Source organism: Triturus cristatus, chromosome 1_1 (genome assembly GCF_964204655.1).
Source record: "Triturus cristatus chromosome 1_1, aTriCri1.1, whole genome shotgun sequence".
NCBI classification, from domain to species: domain Eukaryota; kingdom Metazoa; phylum Chordata; class Amphibia; order Caudata; family Salamandridae; genus Triturus; species Triturus cristatus.
The window spans coordinates 1,093,592,558-1,093,612,867 of record NC_140579.1 but is presented as its reverse complement, the minus strand read 5'-3'; positions in this window follow the sequence as shown (position 1 = coordinate 1,093,612,867).

Sequence of the window (20,310 nt, the reverse complement as noted above, 5' to 3'; positions counted from 1 at the left end):
AGGCAATGTCCGTAGGCTGACATGAAATATCTCACACTTCAAAACACAACACCAACCTCTTTGCTAGAACACAACAGAATCTGAAAGTGAAGATCTCAAAGTATAATAAGACAGCTTCAACTGTGGCTGCCAAAGCGGGAACCCAAATCAACTATGATGGGCAAAAAGGACACTCCATGAACACGAGGCTCATTGAAGAGATGTAGCACAGCGATGAAGCAGATTCGCTCGCTGTCCAGTTCTTTCTTTCCAGTGAAGGGAGGAGATGTAATGAACTGATGTCGCACCCAGGAGAGAAAGTACCCTCAGGACCCGTGGAAAAATAGGGTGGACCCAGGGGGTGGGGAGGGGGGTGCGACATGGGAGATACCAAGGAGGAGATCAGCGGTAAGACAGGGCAGGCAGCAAGGGGGACTGACCTGCTGGTGGTCTTGGACCTTAATGCCCCACCCTGGGATGGAGTTGAACATTTTGGGGGATTTGCCTGGTGACAGGTACCCCGGCAGGGACGGAGCATTATGTGGTGCTCTGGTGTATGTGTTGGTATGGAACGGTGGGTATTGCCTGCCCATCCCCCTGAGAGATGAGGGTAAGTTTCTATTAAGGTATGTATTCCCTAAATGCCCTTGGTGGAGGATAAGGAAAGGGGCCTTCTGGCGCTTTCTATCCTGAAGTGTTCAGCTATGATGGAAGGTGGAGACACCTCTATACTGCACATTTTTTGAACTGCTTTGCTGACCTCATGTCATGAATTCTCATTACAATAATGTATGTCAATAATGTATGTCTTTGCTGATCTTACGTCCTGTATTCACATAACAATGTCTGCTTCCAGTCCTGTATTTGCATAACAATGTAGACTTAACTATAGCTATCGTTTCACAGTGATACTATGTGAATAAACCACACTAATAGCATTTGTCTCTCTCCTTGGGAGTTATTGCAGTAGGTGGGGGCAGCGAATTGCACGTTGTGAGCGCACTAAAAAGAATTGCACACCGTTGGCCAATTGTCTTGTTTCCTTTGTTCTGCCTGGCACCAGGACATCACACATTCCCCCTGCAACACCTAGTGGGCACCCTGACCTCTCTGTACAGTGTTGCGGCTCTGCACATGGGGACACACACTATCAGCGTTATGGCACACATCGCCGACCCCACACTCTGAGCTCTGCGAGGCAGCAGACAGCCTTGAGGGATTGCAATGCAGGGGACACACTAATTAAAGAGCTGGCAAGTTTAATGTATGAGCTTCATGCGGATCAATATGTAGAAAGAAGGATGAATCCGCCATGACAGCTGGATATAGATATTTAAGAGATTTTAATCCACCCAGAAGGGAAAAGACATATTTCAGGTGATCAATACTAACACAAGAGGTCACGGTGTCAGAAGTGAAAGAGCGAAATTCAAGGTGGACCTCAGGAAAGCGTTTTGTAACTGTAGGAAAGTGGATTAGCTGAGGTCAATGCAATATAATAGCTAAGCGTCTTCAAAGGTCTCTGGAATGGCAATTGGAGCCCAATTTGAGGATTTAACCTCATGCCAGAGTAGTAGGTGGATATGTGCACGTGAGTGCTGCGGCCCAACACTGTGTCATTTGTTACACCAGAAGAATCCATGGCCAAGTTTATTTATTTATTTATTCATTTTGAGAGTTTTATATCGCGCGAACAAGAACCTTACGGGTATCAGAGCGCTTTACAAGAAAGATGTGGGGAGTAGATACAAATATAGTGGAAAAATATATGATTGAGCCTAGTACACAGAAATAGCTAACAATTGATAAAATATACATTACAAGTTTAGATACATAATTTTTATAAAACATCCCTGAGAATATAGTTCAAATCTTGTTGAGAGAGGTCCAATACAGGGTAGTAGCTAAAAATCCGGGTATAAAAATAGTTCACGTAAACTTAGACATGAGGATCGATTTCACTTCTTTTTTGAAAAAGACAGTAGAGGGGTTCTGTCTCGTTTCTGAGGGTAAGGCATTCCAGATCCTGGGGGCCATTCCTGAGAAGGATCGGTTATATGTTTTTTTCTTGGCAAATCTTTGCGATTTCAGAAGAAGATTCCTGACTCTCCTGGTGGATCTGTTACCACACAAGAGTGTCAGTTTTTGTGTTAGATAACTTGGGGTATTGTGGTGTAGGGTCTCGTGCGTCATACATGCGATTTTCAGATGAATTCACGCCTCGAAGGGTAGCCAGTTGAGAGCTCTATGGTCCGGAGAGATATGACAGTTTCTTTTGGAGCCTGTGATTAGTCTAGCCGCTATATTGATTGTGGCTCTTTGCGGGGCCGTCGTTGATCTGGGAAGGCCACAAAGGGCGACACACCCATATTGTACTCTTGGGATTACTAAGGCTTGCACTGCCTGTTTGAAGTCATATGCGGGCACAAAGGGTTTCAGTTTTCTCAAGGTGTTTATTTGAAAATGTGCTCCTTTGTAGAGGCACTGATGTATTTCTGCATGTTTAGGTTTCTGTCCAGCGTAATTCCCAGTGATTTCGCTGAATCGACAATGAGTGGTTGAACTTTGAGTGCTGTTAGGTGATTCAGCCAGTCTTGAATAATGGTAGAATGGTTGGGAGGAGCGATTAGGAGGAATTCGGTTTTGAGGGTGTTTAGTTTCAAATGGTTTTCGGCCAGCAAGGACTGAGTTTTTTGCAGCGTTGAGTTGAGAGATTTGATGTCCTCAAGTGAATGGATCTTTATGTAGAGTTGCGTATCATCAGCGTACATGTGATAGTGGACCTAAGATGTGCCGAGAAGTTCGGTGAGTGGTTCCATAAAGAGGTTGAAAAGAGTGGGTGAAAGGCATGATCCTTGCGGTACTCCTAGAGTGACGGGTTTGGATAAGGAATTATTGACCTTGAATCTATGTGATCTGTTTTGGAGGAAGGAGGTGAACTAAGTAAGTACAGAGCCGGATAAACCCATTCTGTGTTTCAGGAGGTGTAGCAAGTTGTCATGTTTGACTGTGTCAAAGTCCAAAGAAAGGTCAAGCAAGATTAGTAAACAGGTTTCGTTTTGGTCAATGATTTTGAGTGTATCATCTATTATGAGTGTCATGGCTGAATCCATACTGTGACCTGCTCGGAAGCCAGATGGTATTGGTTGAGCAGGTTGAAATGGTTTATGTGGTTGCCCAACTGTGTATGAACAAATTTTTCTAGTGATGGAGGGTCACATTTTACCACATAAATTCCCACCATAACATTCTGCTCGACCCATGCAGCATGAAGGTCCCTGTATAGGCCCCACCCGCTACAACCTGGAAATGTGCTATCTTGACCATTTTATCTTACACAGTCACTATTGCCATAGTAGCTCACACCTCCCTAAACACATCCACATATAGGCCCAAGGCCAGTGCCTCAGTTTTTTTATCCTCCTCAATAATAAAATGTACTAGGCCCCACTGATCTCAAATATGAATTTCTCTTGTGCCCAACACTGCGAGGCAGCTTGACCAACCACAAAAACTTTCCACAGTTACAAGAATAGCAATGTCACACATAGACAGGACCAGCTGGTACATCTTCGGTATTACACAAGTATTGTTTGCTTCATTTTTTATACTATGAAACTTTCCGAGCTTACTCAAATGTAACCAAAGACAGCACCTTGCCTCGACAACACCTGTTTCAAGTTCCGCTTTTATTTACATTTTCCAAGAAATATATGATAAAAATATTATTTGTTTATAAGTTGCGGGAAAGCATGGCTGACCACCCGATCAAACACCTACCCACTGTGAAACCACTTCTGTGTTCTCAGAGTTTTAGCAACATAACTGTTGGCGTGCGGTCAAGAACCTGCGTCAAATGTGGTTTTATAGTTCTGCCTCAAACAGGTATAAAAAGTCGGCACCACAGTCGGTGACCAGAACTCTTTTGCAGTGCCATGCACGCTGTGGGTTCCCGGCCGGCTGGCCGTATATCTGCATTGGGCTTAGGAAGCCTACTCTCAGGTGGTAGAGCCCAATCTATACAATGTTTCCTTTTTTAGCCTCTTCTCTTATGCTAGGTTTCTCATCCTCACCCAATTCATTGCATTTAAATATACTTTCAAACTGTATTTTTGGATGGTTAGCTGTCTCCTTTTAGGGCTTGCTTTCTAGGCACTCACACGTTTATTAATATGTATTTTGTGTTGCTATTTCTGATTGATTGAAATTATTATTTGGATGTTATTTCTGAGCTAATGAATTGATGAATATATTTCTTTTGCTGTGCTAATGACTTAATGAATAAAAGTGCCACTTCAACGTAAGACCTTTGTTTCACATCCGTGTTCATTATTTTTAGATAAGCAGTGTTTGAGTGGCCCGTGACCACAACAGAAGGGAAATACTTACCCTTCATCAGGTGGCGGCCACAAATCCATTGTGCGGACTGTTCCTACCTGCGGCAGACCTGGGACACTCGGTGGACTGCCCACAGACCCCCTTCTCTCCCCACTGCCTGCCACTGGGTGAGTCAGGGATATTTTTCATTTTTTTTAACTTGAGTTACTCCGGTCGGTCCCTGGTATGTGGTTGTGAGGTGGCGGCTTTGGGGTCTCTCTGCCTGACTCCTCGATCCCCTGTAGCGGTCTGTCTTGCCACAATTAGCACCCTCTATGTCTGTGTGGTCACGGCTCTCACCTTTGTTTTGGATAGGTACAGTGTTGTTTTTTATTGCATACGCCTTGTGGTTACATTTTCCTGTTACATTTTCCTTGTGATTGCATTAGGTTGTTTTCGATTTGTCTCCCAGTCCAGGTTCGAGTCCTGGTTCTACTTCTATTGTGTATTGTATATCGAGGTTCAACTCCTCATTGTGTGTATATCAAGGTTCAAGTCCTCACGAGGTTAGAGTCCTCCATTGTGGTTCGAGGTTAGAGTCCTCCATTGTGGTTCGAGGTTAGAGTCCTCCATTGTGGTTCGAGGTTAGAGTCCTCCATTGTGGTTCGAGGTTAGAGTCCTCCATTGTGCTTTGAGGTTAGAGTCCTCCATTGTGCTTCGAGGTTAGAGTCCTCCATTGTGCTTCGAGGTTAGAGTCCTCCATTGTGCTTCGAGGTTAGAGTCCTCCATTGTGCTTCGAGGTTAGAGTCCTCCATTGTGGTTCGAGGGTAAAGTCCTCCATTGTGGTTCGAGGTTAAAGTCCTCCATTGTGGTTCGAGGTTCAAGTCCTCATTGTGTTCATATTGATATTGACTTTGCATTTGACCGACTTTTTTTCTCTCTGTTTTACTCTTTCTATTTATTCTCTTGTTCAAACAGGTTTTTTCTACAGTGTGGTTTCCTCTTCCTGCCTGTACTTTCTGGCTCAGGGTCCCTTTTTCAATGCGTGCATCCTTTCTTTGCCCGTTTTGTCCTTTCGGATCACATTATTTCATGGGCTTCTCTCCTGTCTTCATCTCTTCTTTTGACAACCTCATTCTGCATGGATTGGGTGTAACATTCTTCTCTTTTATTAAACTCTTTATTATGTGTAAACGTCGTGTCTTTCCCTGACAGTCCATTTTGGCTGCGCAGCTCACTGCATCAAATAGGGGAAGTCACTTGTGGTTACTTCGCAGCCTTCACCCGCCTTCCACTCCTGTGGTTTCCAGCCCGGCTGCCTCAGCCGCGCTGTCTTCGTTCATCACATTCTCCCTTTTTCTTCTAATTTCAGCCCTCACCCACCCCTTCTTTTCTTTCTTTCTTCTTCCTTTCTACATCTTGCCATATATGCTGCTCTCCCCTTCCGTACACTCTCCCTCCCTTTCCCTATGCACTTTCTACTCTTCGGCTTCGCACCCCCGCCTCCGCCCTACACCTCCTGTGGTCTCTCTCCTCGGTGCTGCTGACATCTCTCTCCCTCTTGCTTTCTGATCTCGTTTTTTTTTTCTCGTAGTGAGAATTCATATCTAGGTCTCTGACTGTACAATATTTATTCACTATGCATCATTATTATTGTTTCCTCCTTTATTTTTCATTAATGTGTTCTGTTTAATGTTTGCTGTCTTTCTTTTTCATGTGTCATTGTGCTTCATGTTTTGTGCCTGTTTGTTGGTCTTTTAATAACACAGTGCCTAGGTGCTCTTTTCATATATCAGCCCCTGCCACTCCTGTTGCTTCCTTGGCACTGTCACACGTCCGCTAGTCGGGTGCCATGGACGCCAGTTAATACATCTACCTGTTGCTGCTCTTGACACTTTCACACACAATAGCCGGGTGCCAGGGCTGCCAGTTAGGGGTTGCCTGGACTGCAGTCCTACACCTCTCCACCCCTTAAATCTGCAGCCCTGCCAGGTAGCCTGCAGGCTTCTCACATAAGCGCCCCTTGACTCCTGCTCTTTTCATCCTGCCTCCTTTCACACATAATTTTTCCTTGTTTCACCACACCCTATCAAGGCGTTTTTTTGCCTCCCATTTGCTTTGCAACTGGTAGCCAAACGGGAGGTGGTAGTATTCCTCCTTCGCTCCTTGCCACCGTCACGGTGCCCTCCCTGACCGTTATGTCCAACACCCCCCCACGTATCATCAATTTCACTATCCATTTAGTGCACGGCACTGCTACAGCCGTCCATAACTCTACTTTTAATTAACTAATTTACCTTACAGAGCATCACCGTGACATTTTCTCTGCCACTTGGGAAATTCTGGGGGTCACCTTCACCCCAATACTCAGATCCGCTTCTCTGTCCTATCCTTGACTGACCTATTTGTCACCCACGCACGTACATCTCTCTCCCAGCCATCTCCAGACACCTCCCGCCCTGGCCTGCTGTGGTCTGACCACTTATCTAACTCTTCCACCCTATCCATCCCCCACTCCGCTCCTTCTGAGCATACCGGTCCTTCAGAACATTCTGCTACCTCCACCATTGTGATTATCACTGACGGGGAGTCCTCACTAGACTCCACACAGTCTGTGGCTTAATCCGAAGCACCCACATCTTGATGCCCCTGCCTCTCCCACACCGTCCGCCTCCGACTCCTATTTTTCATTATACCACGCACATTCTCAAGACCACCCGGCACTCCTCTTAAGGGCACTTCTGCACAAGTATTCACAAGACCCTGCGCCCCTGCCTGCCCTTGCAAGCCCACCCCCTTGCTCCAACTCAATAAGAGAATGACCGACAACTCCCACAACAATACCCCACCTCAACTCACGGTATACCTGATCACAAATCACGTTGTGGGTCTGTCAGACGGTCACCCCTCTTGCTTCATCCACGTGACACCCTTAGCAAGTACTGTCCTTCTCACTATATTCCAAGCATTAGGCATTGACTACACTCACACACGGCAGGTCAAGCTCATTATAGCTCCGGCATTTGCTTACCCCACTGCATCAAAAACTTGCGCACCAAAGCGCAATAAAAAGTAATACCTCCTGGTATACTTCTGCACCACCTGCCCTTCACGGCCAAAGATCCCATGAATACAATATCCGAAAATAGAATATTGGGCACTTCTGTGCATAAAACACCGGATTACATTTACGTCCGTATTCGCCTGATATCTCCAGGCTTCGAAATACCGACCACAATGACCACTTCGTGGCCACGGAACCCATTACAAAGTAAGATTATTACAATTTCGAATTCCCTGATTTCTCCCCTGAGGGAATATACACCGGACCAGAGGAATTGGATTTAAGACTGATAATCTACCTTATCATTATTGACGCCATAGGAGGCGAACTTATAAAAGACCTACATCCCAGAAATTCCGATAACTAGTCTGAGAAAGCATAAATAGGGTGCGCCTCTCCTTGCAGCACCCACATTGTTCCCCTCAAACGTATTCCGAGCCTCTCTCACAGTAGTATCCCCATGAGTAGGATATTGAGCTCTACAGTATATAAAACAACTGCCGACTTCCACATATATTTTATCATACGGCTCCCAGGCTGGGAAGGCCCTACCATACTATCGAGCTCTTGGCCAAGACACCCACTTCAGACTAAAATTGCTGAAGCCTGTTTTGGAGGACAGTTCCGCTCCCTGGTTGCACTCCTGCACAGGAGCACGAATTACAAGACGGTGTATATCTCCTTGTCCGTCAAGGTGTAGGAGAAGAACTTATACAAGATCTCAACACCAGTCACTGAGGAAAGAAAGCATAGGTAGAGTATATTCGTACCGCAACACCCTTGTTCCATCAAAAGCACTTATCTTATGTTTGGGCATCAAACTACGCCATCATGGCCACACCACTCCAGCACGTATTGAAAACATTCAGTGGGCAGGAACAACGCATACTTAAACACTGTAGAGAGCTTCACAAACTCACTAAAAAGTCACCCATGGCCCTCAGAAGGTAGTTTTGACAAGGTAATACTAGATCGTGCTAACACCTTCCAAGACACCAAGCACTCCGGCACCAAGCTACCGAAGAGGAAGGCTACCCTAGATCTCTGGCGTATTTACAAAGACAATGCGCAGGAGCACCCTACAACGATGCACGCGGTCATGCCCACTGCCCCTCCACCTGCGTATCATATAGAAGGAATGTACCCTGCCCTTGGCAAAGGTTCAGACGTAGAACTAGCATCAGATAGCAAAGATCCAACTAGTCATGAAGATTTACAACCCATCACCAATGACCTTCCAGCTGTTGGATCCCAACAACTCCCAGATGATTCACCTCCCCCACAAGACTCCCATCCACACACTGTTGCATGTAGCACACCCCCACCTGCACCATACGTCACCAGCAGCGGCCCAACGATACACGCCACAGTGCCAGGAATATCAGGACAAATGGACGCCCAATTTACATTGAAATTCACGCCAATGCCCAACTCTGTAGATCGCCAGGCAGACGAGGACTCAGAGAGCGATGGGGCTTCTAGTGTTTCACAGCGCAGCTCCCGCATGTCGCTTCCCAGGCCTAGCCCCACGGCCCCCACATTCTTCAATGAGGATTGTGAGTTCTCAGGCACAGCAACTAGTAATTATGGCCCGTTCATCTTTCCCCAACAGCAGTAGTTCCCTTCCAATACACAGACCCACTATAATGGGCGGCTGCCCCTTACTCCTGATCACAAGCCAAAGAGAGAACATTTCCCAATGCACCCACCAATATACAATGGAGAAACAAGGGATAGTGAACTGTGTCCCACTGAGACAGTCGCTGAGACGGACAGTAGTAGGTGGAAGACAGAGCTAGACTTATTTCAAAGAATAGGAAAAGGGCCAGGGGATATGTCATGCGAGCAACGGGCACCCAGCCCTACTGACCGAATGGCACACATTCGGCGGTTGTCTATAAGTGTAAACCAGGTGAAAGATAAATTCGCTGAACTACTGGATGACACAGGCCACTTTGGTAAACAGCACCAGCTAATACTCAATGAATTGGCCAGCGCAGCAGGCTCAGCGGCGCTGCACATTAATGAGGCCTCAACCACCGCGGCACAGGAGGTACCCTTGATAAACTTCCATGGGGAAGCCCAAAGCCCAGCCACACCCCTGTCCAACACGGCAGCCACCTCAGATGTACCACAAACCCAGCTGACTTATATCCAGAATAGCTCCCAAGCAACACCACCTCCACCACCAGCGCTTACACGACAGACCCCACCTGCCCCTACGCCGCCATCTGGACCCCCAGCACCACAGACAGTATGGAACGCTCTGGACCCACTCTCGTTGGGCCCTATGTCACTCCCAGTAGACAGAGTGATGCAGAAAGTTAGGAAGAGATGAACAGAGGCTGAAAAACTAACAGTGTTAGGTTCACACGGACGCTCATACGAGTATGATGTTTCAGGTTCAGCATGCCTGCGTGACACCAGGTCACAAAATTTGCACCCAATGCTTCTTAGCAAGCAGCCCTGACCACGGACTGATGGCCTGACACCAAACAAAATAGTGATACTTGGAGAGTGGTCAGACTACTATGTCAACCCCTTCTCAGATAATTTGTCGGGATGGACAGAAGCCAATGCACCCCAAATGAACATTTGTTCTAGAGAAGGTTCATTTGACCCACAAGACATGGCAACTGCCGAGTGTTAGATCTGGGGGTCTCTAGTTGGCAGAGGTATACACCTTAGACCAAATAGGGACCCTTGCTTCTAGTCAGGGCACAAGGACACACACGGTAGATAACCCCTGCTCACCCTCTAGGTAGCTTGGCTCGAGCAGACAGGCTTATCCCCAAGGCAATGTGTAAGGTATTTGCACGTAGACACCACAATGATCCCCCCTCCGTACACCACAAACGTAGACCACACAGGTGAGTTATCAAAAATAATATATCTTTATCTAGTTTCCGCAGTTAAAATCAAGCATCACAGCTTTCCACAATATTCACTTTCTTGTTTGGTCGGGATCGTAAGACGATAGTCTCTAGTCTCTTGCCTGATTCGATACTCACTGAGAATGAATCAGTTCGTAGGCTCTTGATGTTTAGGCAGCTACGCTGCTCCTGCGGTGTCGCTGCACTCGTTGTAAAAGCGCTCCTCTGGCTGTTCGGTGCAAGGTTTCCACAACTCCCTCGACGAGCCCCCAATGACGATGTCGACGTCACCGGAGTCAGCCACTCACAGCGCGGCTTCGTAGAGCAGGGAAGTACGACTCTCGATCTGCTTCGGGCCTCCGGGTCGCGGCAAGGCACGTGCCGATGAGCACGTCGGTCTTCTTGATGCGGCAACCGGTGTCAGGCCCGGATTAGTGCGGCACTCTCCAGCAAGACAGAGAGCAGCCAGCCCACTTCACAGGCAGATGTTGAGAAGCTTGGTAGAACAGTCCACGGTCCCTGCAGCACACAGCAGCGCAGGGGGAGGACACGGCAGAGTCTTGGGTTCTGGGCAACCTTTCTATCCCTGGGTTGCGAAACAGGAGGCCAGCTCTTCTCAGGCCCTTGGAGATTCGGTTTAAGACACAGCACACAGCAAAGTCTTGTTTGGTCAAGTGGGTAGAGTCAGCACACAGCAAGACCCCTTCTCCTCCTCAGCTTCAGTTGTACAGCAGAACAGGTCAACCCTTACAGCACACAGCAAGGCAATCTTCCTTTAGTTCTTCAGCGGTCCGTCTTTCAGCAGAGGTTCCTCTTGGTGGTAGAATCTAAAAATCTGTTGTCAGGGGTCTTGTACTTATACCCCTCAAAGTCTTTGAAGTCTTTGTGCAAGTGGGTCCTGAGCCCGGTCTGATCCAGTTCTGGGTGTTGCTGGAGCACTTTGTTTTCCTGGCTTCTGCTTTCTTTTCAGAGTGAGGGGCAGAGTCGTCAGCCGCCCAGCAGGAGGTGGAGCCAGCAGTGGGGCAGGCAGGCACAGCCCTATTCACTCCCAGGTGCTATCTCCTCCCTCCACTCTACTTGCAAATGTCGCCATTCAGCAAAGGGCTGACTCAGCCAACCTCCTGGGGGATCCCCAGCCCCTGTCACTCTCAAGCCAGACAGTCAATCCACAAGCATGCCCAGGCACACAGAAGGGTCAGACAAGAGAACAGCTACTCTCTAAAAAGTACTATTCTCCAACTCAGGATTTAAAAACAACCTCTCCTAAAAGATGTGTTATTAAATGCTGAGCTCAGGGATATCAAACACTCATGTCTTATCTTGTTCCTCTGAGAAGATAGGCGGATAGCCATTGGCACCAGCCTCCCCCATGTTAGCCTATGGAGCAAGATAACCTTGCAGCAGTGAACACACAAAATGGCCGTTGTTCACTACCAGAACATGTTACCTGCACTAGTACATGCTCTACCTTTTACATACACTGCACCCTGCCCAGGGGGGTACCCTGGGCCTTCCATAGGGATGACTGACGTGTATAAAAAGGGAAGGGTTAGGCCCGGTCAGTGTGGACACTGGCCAGGAGGACATGGCAGTCCGGGGACTGCAGGCAGGCCTGCGGTAGCAGGCCTGAGACACCATTTTAGGGCTACACTGGTGGGTGGCGCAATCAGCGCTGCAGACCCACTAGTAGCATCTGCCATCACCAGCCCTGGCACACACAGTGCACTTTACTAGGGACTTCAGGGTGATACAGATATGCCAATCAGGTATATCCAATCAATATGATATTTTACACAGGGAGCACTTACACTCTGGCACTGATTAGCAGTGGCAGAGTGTCCAAAGCATCTAAACCATCAAAAACGAAATCCAGCACAGCATCAAAAATCCAGGTAGCAGAGGCAAAAGATAGGGGAAAAACCCACGCCAAGGATGTCAGGTCTAACACCGAGGAATGCATCTTGGAGGGGGAAGGGGATTATGAATGGGACTATGACTATATGCGCCCAGGCCTACGGGTCTGGCAGAAGTATGCACATAAATATGACCTCACACGACCCACAGGGGTAACACACCAGATGCCACTGTTGAATAAAAATACCATTGACCCGCCCTTATATGTCCCATGGTCTCAAATGGACAAAGAGAATCTCAAAAAGCTTCTCTCACCCCTCACGGAGGGTGCTGGCAAATGGATAGCTGCCCTGGAAAAAAACACTGCTGGTGTCAATTTAGGGGTAGGTGATATGAAGAGTCTGCTCATCTCCATCATGGGGGAAGAAGCAGAGGACATATGCAAAAGCGTCAGTGCTAAAAAGATTACTATGACTGAAACGCAGTATGATGGGGAAATATTTAACAAAATCAGGGCACAGGTCTGGGCCAAATTACGTATAAAAAATCCAGATGTCCCGGATGTTGGGTCCCTCATGTCACTGACAATGCAAGCGAGTGAGGATCCAATTGAATTTATCTCAAGGATTAGGGAAAAAATGGCATCAGGAGTTAGGAGACAAGTGAAATGCAATAGGAGGGAATAGCAGGCTTTTCTACCACATGGTCAAGAAAGGACTGGCTGAGGACATACAGGACAAGTTGGATGGAGTTGTAGCAATGGAAGCAAAACCATGGCCCGAGATACAGGATCACATTATACATTTCTGCAAAAAGAGGCAAGAACAGGAAAAGAATAGACAGCTAGTTATAGAGAATGCAGCTGCAAAGTTAGTACAACAGAAACTTAATAAGAAAAACGACACACCGGACACAGTCATGTTAGCTGCACCTGTCAGTCAGATGACTGTAGTCACCACATTTCCCCAGGCTGCCATGAATGCACTGACAGGCAACACACAGCCTGCCATACAATATGTACAGACCCAGCCACAGCCTGCCGTACAATATGTACAGTATGTGTATCCACAGCCCCCCGTACAATACATGCCAGCACAACCCGCTTACAGCAATGACCAACAACATTATTACAACACACTCCAGCATCTTGCGCTGGAAAAGACGTGGATTTCTTAAATGAGGCGGGACGCCTGTGATTCACAGGCAGTTATTGGAAGAACTTAAGGGGCATATTATCAAGAAACGGTGTTAAAATTATCGCCGCTTTAGGGGCAGAAAACTACCACTAAAGCGGCGATAATGGGCTTGAGAATATGCCCTTGAGAATTCCCATAGAAGCCCATGTTCTGGTGTCAACATGGGCTTCTATTGGAATTTTCAGCGGCATATCATCAAGCCCATTACCGCCGCTTTAGCGGCAGTTTTCTGCCGCTATAGCGGCGATAATTTTAACGCAGTGCCTGATAACATGCCCCTAATAGAGGCCCTCACACTGCCAGCTGAGGTAGCTGTAGTCAAATGTGATGTGCAGCACACTCTAATGGTCAAGATTTTGGTGCCGATTACGATCCGTTAAAAACTGCGTACGAACCGTCGGTCGGAGCGAATTCCCCGTCCGACTCGTACCCGGTTGTAAAACTTTACAAACATGGAATTACGATTCGCACGGAAACACCATTTCCGTACGAATCGTAAAAAACACCGACCGACGAAAATATACATACGAATGTGATCCGGGAATGCTGCGACGTGACGTCGGGACGCTTTCAGGCAGCGTTTCACGAACCAGGAATTACGATTCGAACCGACAGCAGTCCGGACGGCAATATTTTCACGGCACCCAAAAAGTGCCGCAAAAGCGAAGTACGGCGCGAATCGACCAGAGTAGGTGGCCCGGTACGCGCCGACCCCCCCCAGCCCCCGTAGGGACGCGCCGACCCCCCCCAGCCCCCGTAGGTACGCGCCGACCCCCCCCAGCCCCCGTAGGTACGCGCCGACCCCCCCCAGCCCCCGTAGGTACGCGCCGACCCCCCCCCAGCCCCCGTAGGTACGCGCCGACCCCCCCCCAGCCCCCGTAGGTACGCGCCGACCCCCCCGTGTGTTCACCCGTGTACGGTGCGTACCCCCCGTGTACGCTCGAGTCGTACCCCCCGTGTACGCTCGAGTCGGACCCCCCCGTGTACGCTCGAGTCGTACCCCCCGTGTACGCTCGAGTCGGACCCCCCCGTGTACGCTCGAGTCGTACCCCCACCCGTGTATGTACGGTGCGTACCCCCAGCGCGTAGCGCTGGGGGTACGCACCGTACATACACGGGTGGGGGTACGACTCGAGCGTACACGGGGGGGTCCGACTCGAGCGTACACGGGGGGTACGACTCGAGCGTACACGGGGGGGTCCGACTCGAGCGTACACGGGGGGGTCCGACTCGAGCGTACACGGGGGGGTACGACTCGAGCGTACACGGGGGGGTCCGACTCGAGCGTACACGGGGGGGGGGTACGCACCGTACATACACGGGTGGGGGTACGACTCGAGCGTACACGGGGGGGTACGACTCGGGCGTACACGGGGGGGTCCGACTCGAGCGTACACGGGGGGGTACGACTCGGGCGTACACGGGGGGGTCCGACTCGAGCGTACACGGGGGGGTCCGACTCGAGCGTACACGGGGGGGTACGACTCGAGCGTACACGGGGGGGTACGACTCGAGCGTACACGGGGGGGGGTACGCACCGTACATACACGGGTGGGGGTACGACTCGAGCGTACACGGGGGGGGGGTACGCACCGTACATACACGGGTGGGGGTACGACTCGGGCGTACACGGGGGGGGGTACGCACCGTACATACACGGGTGGGGGTACGACTCGAGCGTACACGGGGGGGTCCGACTCGAGCGTACACGGGGGGTACGACTCGAGCGTACACGGGGGGGTCCGACTCGAGCGTACACGGGGGGGTCCGACTCGAGCGTACACGGGGGGGTACGACTCGAGCGTACACGGGGGGGTCCGACTCGAGCGTACACGGGGGGGGGGTACGCACCGTACATACACGGGTGGGGGTACGACTCGAGCGTACACGGGGGGTACGACTCGGGCGTACACGGGGGGGTCCGACTCGAGCGTACACGGGGGGGTACGACTCGGGCGTACACGGGGGGGTCCGACTCGAGCGTACACGGGGGGGTCCGACTCGAGCGTACACGGGGGGGTACGACTCGAGCGTACACGGGGGGGTACGACTCGAGCGTACACGGGGGGGGGTACGCACCGTACATACACGGGTGGGGGTACGACTCGAGCGTACACGGGGGGGGGTACGCACCGTACATACACGGGTGGGGGTACGACTCGAGCGTACACGGGGGGGGGGTACGCACCGTACATACACGGGTGGGGGTACGACTCGAGCGTACACGGGGGGGTCCGACTCGAGCGTACACGGGGGGGTTCGACTCGGGCGTACACGGGGGGGTCCGACTCGAGCGTACACGGGGGGTCCGACTCGAGCGTACACGGGGGGGTTCGACTCGAGCGTACACGGGGGGTACGCACCGTACACGGGTGTACACACAGGGGGGGTCGGCGCGTACCTACGGGGGCTGGGGGGGGGTCGGCGCGTACCTACGGGGGCTGGGGGGGTACGGCACGTACCGGGCACCTGTTTGGACGTCTCCATGGTTGTTATGGGAGTTCGGTGCGGACGGTCTTTTCACCATACGGTTGTACATTCGGACGCCCGGGATGGATCGTGATTCCCCGGTCGGAGTTCACCTTTCACGTTTGTACGGTGAATCGTACGAGGACGTGTCGGACACATTTTCCGACCCGAGGACGTGTGGGGAAATATTCCCAGTGCGGTTCGTATGGACTTTTTACCATGCGAATCGTGATTGCCAGTTCGTACGGCACTTGTACGATTCGTACGGTAAAAAGACCCGATACGAGTCGTACGGGGACATTTTTTACCGGATCGTGATCGGCACCTTTGTCTCTAGAGGTAACGCTTTGGCAGACTGGGCAGCAAAAGCTGCAGCCAGAGGCCCCCCACCTATAGCTGCACCAGACGCCCAGAACGCCCCTATCTTACTTGCCCAAACAGTCCCTTCAACACAGCAGACAGACATGGATGAAGGAATACCTGACGCAAACACCCCTTACACTATCAACAACACACAACAATATGATCACATTGCCCAACTACATCTCAGAGAGTTACAAGAAAGTGCACCACATCAAGAGAAAGAGTTATGGAAGAAGAGGGGAGTGCATCAGGAACCTGCTGATTTCGTTTATAGGCAGACCATGACAGGAAAGCCTGCCGTGCCACAAGCCTTACTGCAACTACACCTTCCCACGCTCGTCTCCCAAGATAACATGTCCACAACATTACAAACGGAGTGGTTCTGTCCCAATGCCCACGGGCAAATTCATCTCTTTGTTAGTAAATGCCTCATCTTGCAAATAATATTCACCAAACCCAACTCTCAAAACGGTGAGTAGACAAAATATCGGAAATGTAATATCAAGATACAGAAATATCGAAGTCAAAATATCGATGGAATAAAATATCTCTGTTATTAATATCGATGTAAAAAATGTCGACATTGTTATGTGTAGTAAAATATCGAGGTATAGTATATCGAAAGACATAATATCGTGTTGTGAAAATATCGAAAAAGGATAGTATTGTGTCATTTTGTTAAAATGTATTGTTCATAAGTGTTAGAAAATGTTTATTTAAGTGTAATAAAAATAATAATTTTGTTTATATTAATATAATTTTTTTAATTTTTATATATAATTTTAGGAGCGGGATGTTGGGTTTATAGGGGATAAGGGTGGGGAGTGTTTTAAAAATATATATTTTAAATAAAATATTTTAATAAATATTTGTACAATTTGAAAGTAAATTTTGAACAAAATTGCTATATTTACATTTGAATTTGGAAAAAAAAATTATTAGTGGGATGTTGTGTATATAGGGGCTAAGGGTGGGGAGTGTTTTAGAATTTTTTTTAAATTAATTATTTATGAAATAATTTTACAAATAAATTTTGGAATACAATAGAAAATTTAAAATTTTAATAATAAATTAAATTTAAAAAGTGGGAATTTGGGTTTATAGGGGATAAGGGTGGGGAGTGTTTTAGAAATAAATTTAATATTTTACATTTTTTTAAAAAAAAGGAAATTTCAAATTTGGTATTAAAATTTTAATTATAACATTTTAATAATTAAATAAATGTAATAAGTGGGATATTGGGGTTATAGGGGATAAGGGTGGGGAGTGTTTTAGAAAGATATTTAATATTTTATATTTTATAAAAAAAATTAAAATTTCAAATTTGGTATTAAAATTAAATTTTTTACATTTTAATAATAAAATAAATGTAATAAGTGGGATTTAGGGGTTATAGGGGATAAGGATGGGGGAGTGTTTTAGAAATATATATAAAATTTAATATTTATAAAAAAATATTCACATTTATAAATGTTTTTTCAATAACAATTAAAAAAATTTAAGAAGATAATTATTTTAATAAGAGGGATGTAGGATTTATAGGGGATAAGGGTGGGTAGTGTTTAGAAATTAGTAATTTTTTTTAAAAATCTAAAAAATATAGTAACCCTAATTCTATATAGATTGGAGTGGGAAGAGTAAATTATTTATGGTCAGTGTCCAGCACCTACTCTAATTTATTATAGACTGGAGTGGGAATAGTAAATTATTTATGGTCAGTGTCCAGCTCTACTCTAATTTATTATAGACTGGAGTGGGAATAGTAAATTATTGATGGTCACTGTCCAGCACCTATTCTCATTTATTATAGAGTGGAGTGGGAATAGGAAATTATTTATGGTCACTGTCCAGCACGTACTCTAGTTTATTATAGATTGGAGTGGGAATAGTAAATTATTTATGGTCACTGTCCAGCACCTACTCTAATTTATTATAGACTGGAGTGGGAATAGTAAATTATTTATGGTCACTGTCCAGCACCTACTCTAATTTATTATAGACTGGAGTGGGAATAGTAAATTATTTATGGCCACTGTCCAGAACCTACTCTAATTTATTATAGACTGGAGTGGGAATAGTAAATTATTTATGGTCACTGTGCAGCACCTACTCTAATTTATTATAGACTGGAGTGGGAATAGTAAATTATTTATGGTCACTGTCCAGCACCTACTCTAATTTATTATAGACTGGGGTGGGAATAGTAAATCATTTATGGTCACTGTCCAGCACCTACTCTAGTTTATTATAGTCTGGAGTGGGAATAGTAAATTATTTATGGTCACTGTCCAGCACCTACTCTAATTTATTATAGACTGGAGTGGGAATAGTAAATTATTTATGGTCAGTGTCCAGCACCTACTTTAATTTATTATAGAGTGGAGTGGGAATAGTGAATTATTTATGGTCAGTGTCCAGCACCTACTCTAATTTATTATAGACTGGAGTGGGAATAGTAAATTATTTATGGTCACTGTCCAGCACCTACTCTAATTTATTATAGAATGGAGTGGGAATAGTAAATTATTTATGGTCAGTGTCCAGCACCTACTCTAATTTATTATAGACTGGAGTGGGAATAGTAAATTATTTATGGTCACTGTCCAGCACCTACTCTAATTTATTATAGACTGGAGTGGGAATAGTAAATTATTTATGATCACTGTCCAGCACCTACTCTAATTTATTATAGACTGGAGTGGGAATAGTAAATTATTTATGGTCACTGTCCAGCACCTACTCTAGTTTATTATAGACTGGAGTGGGAATAGTAAATTATGTATGGTCACTGTCCAGCACCTACTCTAATTTATTATAGACTGGAGTGGGAATAGTAAATTATTTATGGTCACTGTCCAGCACCTACTCTAATTTATTATAGACTGGAGTGGGAATAGTAATTTATTTATGGTCACTGTCCAGCACCTACTCTAATTTATTATACATTGGAGTGGGATTAGTAAATTATTTATGGTCACTGTCCAGCACCTACTTTAATTTATTGTAGATGGGAGTGGGAATAGTAAATTGTTTATGTTTACTGAGCAGTAGCTACTGTATCCTATTGTACAGTGGAGTGGTAATAGGAAATTATTCATGTTTACTGTCCAGCGTCTATCTACTACTATTTATTGTAGATTAGAGTGGCAATAGGTAATAGTTTATGTTTAGTGTTTTAAGTATTTATCATGTTTTGTTATAGTTTGTAGTGATAATAGTATGTAAATTGTGTATATTTGTTATTATTGATTTAATTAATTTAAATAGCATTGGAAGAGTAGAATTAGTAATTTTTACTTTGGAACATGTACTGTGATTATTGTTAAGTGCAGTGGTTATAGAATATTTTGAGGTTTACTGTCTGGCATTTCATGAAATTAAATTAAATTGCTATAGGAATAGTAAAAAAATATTTAAGTGTATATTAATTGTATTTTATTATTATATATTGGATTTGTGCTAATTAATTCAATATTTATAGTTTAGGATAATAAATACACCTAAAGTTTTAATGTGATATGTTTATTGATATATTTAATGTTATTAGTAGGAAAGAAATATGAATATTTTGTATTGGAATAATGGGTAATGGTATTCTGTAATGTTATATTTATTGATTTTTATTTTTGTAAAAACAATTTTTGCTATATGTTAAATATTGATAATAGAAGGTAAATATAAATAATCAGAGAACCACAATTAATAAGACAAGAACATGGTTTTTATTGTAGTTTTTGTAATTTTTTATTGTTTATTCATTTGAGTAAGATCATTCAGATATAGCATTATTTACATTGTAATTCAATTCAAACATATTGAATATAGGTCAGAACAAATGTAATGTACATTTACTATATTTAGTACAATTTTTTTGTAAATTAAAATTATTTATAATGTAGTAGAATTTTGTGTTTTAAATTAAATTTAACATAGCAATAGGTTTTGTATATCTTTATACAAAACTTTTGGCAAATATTTTCATATATAAATATTTTAATATTTGTAGTACAAACATGTTATAAGTTTCTTAATAATATTAATATGTAAAATATGAATATTATTTTTTTTACAATGTTTTCAAAACAAACATATTTTTAACATAAATAAAATTTTAGTATTCATGCAAAATATTTGTAACAATTTTTCATACATTGTTTTGTAGTATTTTCTTTTTACAAATTATAATAATAAATAT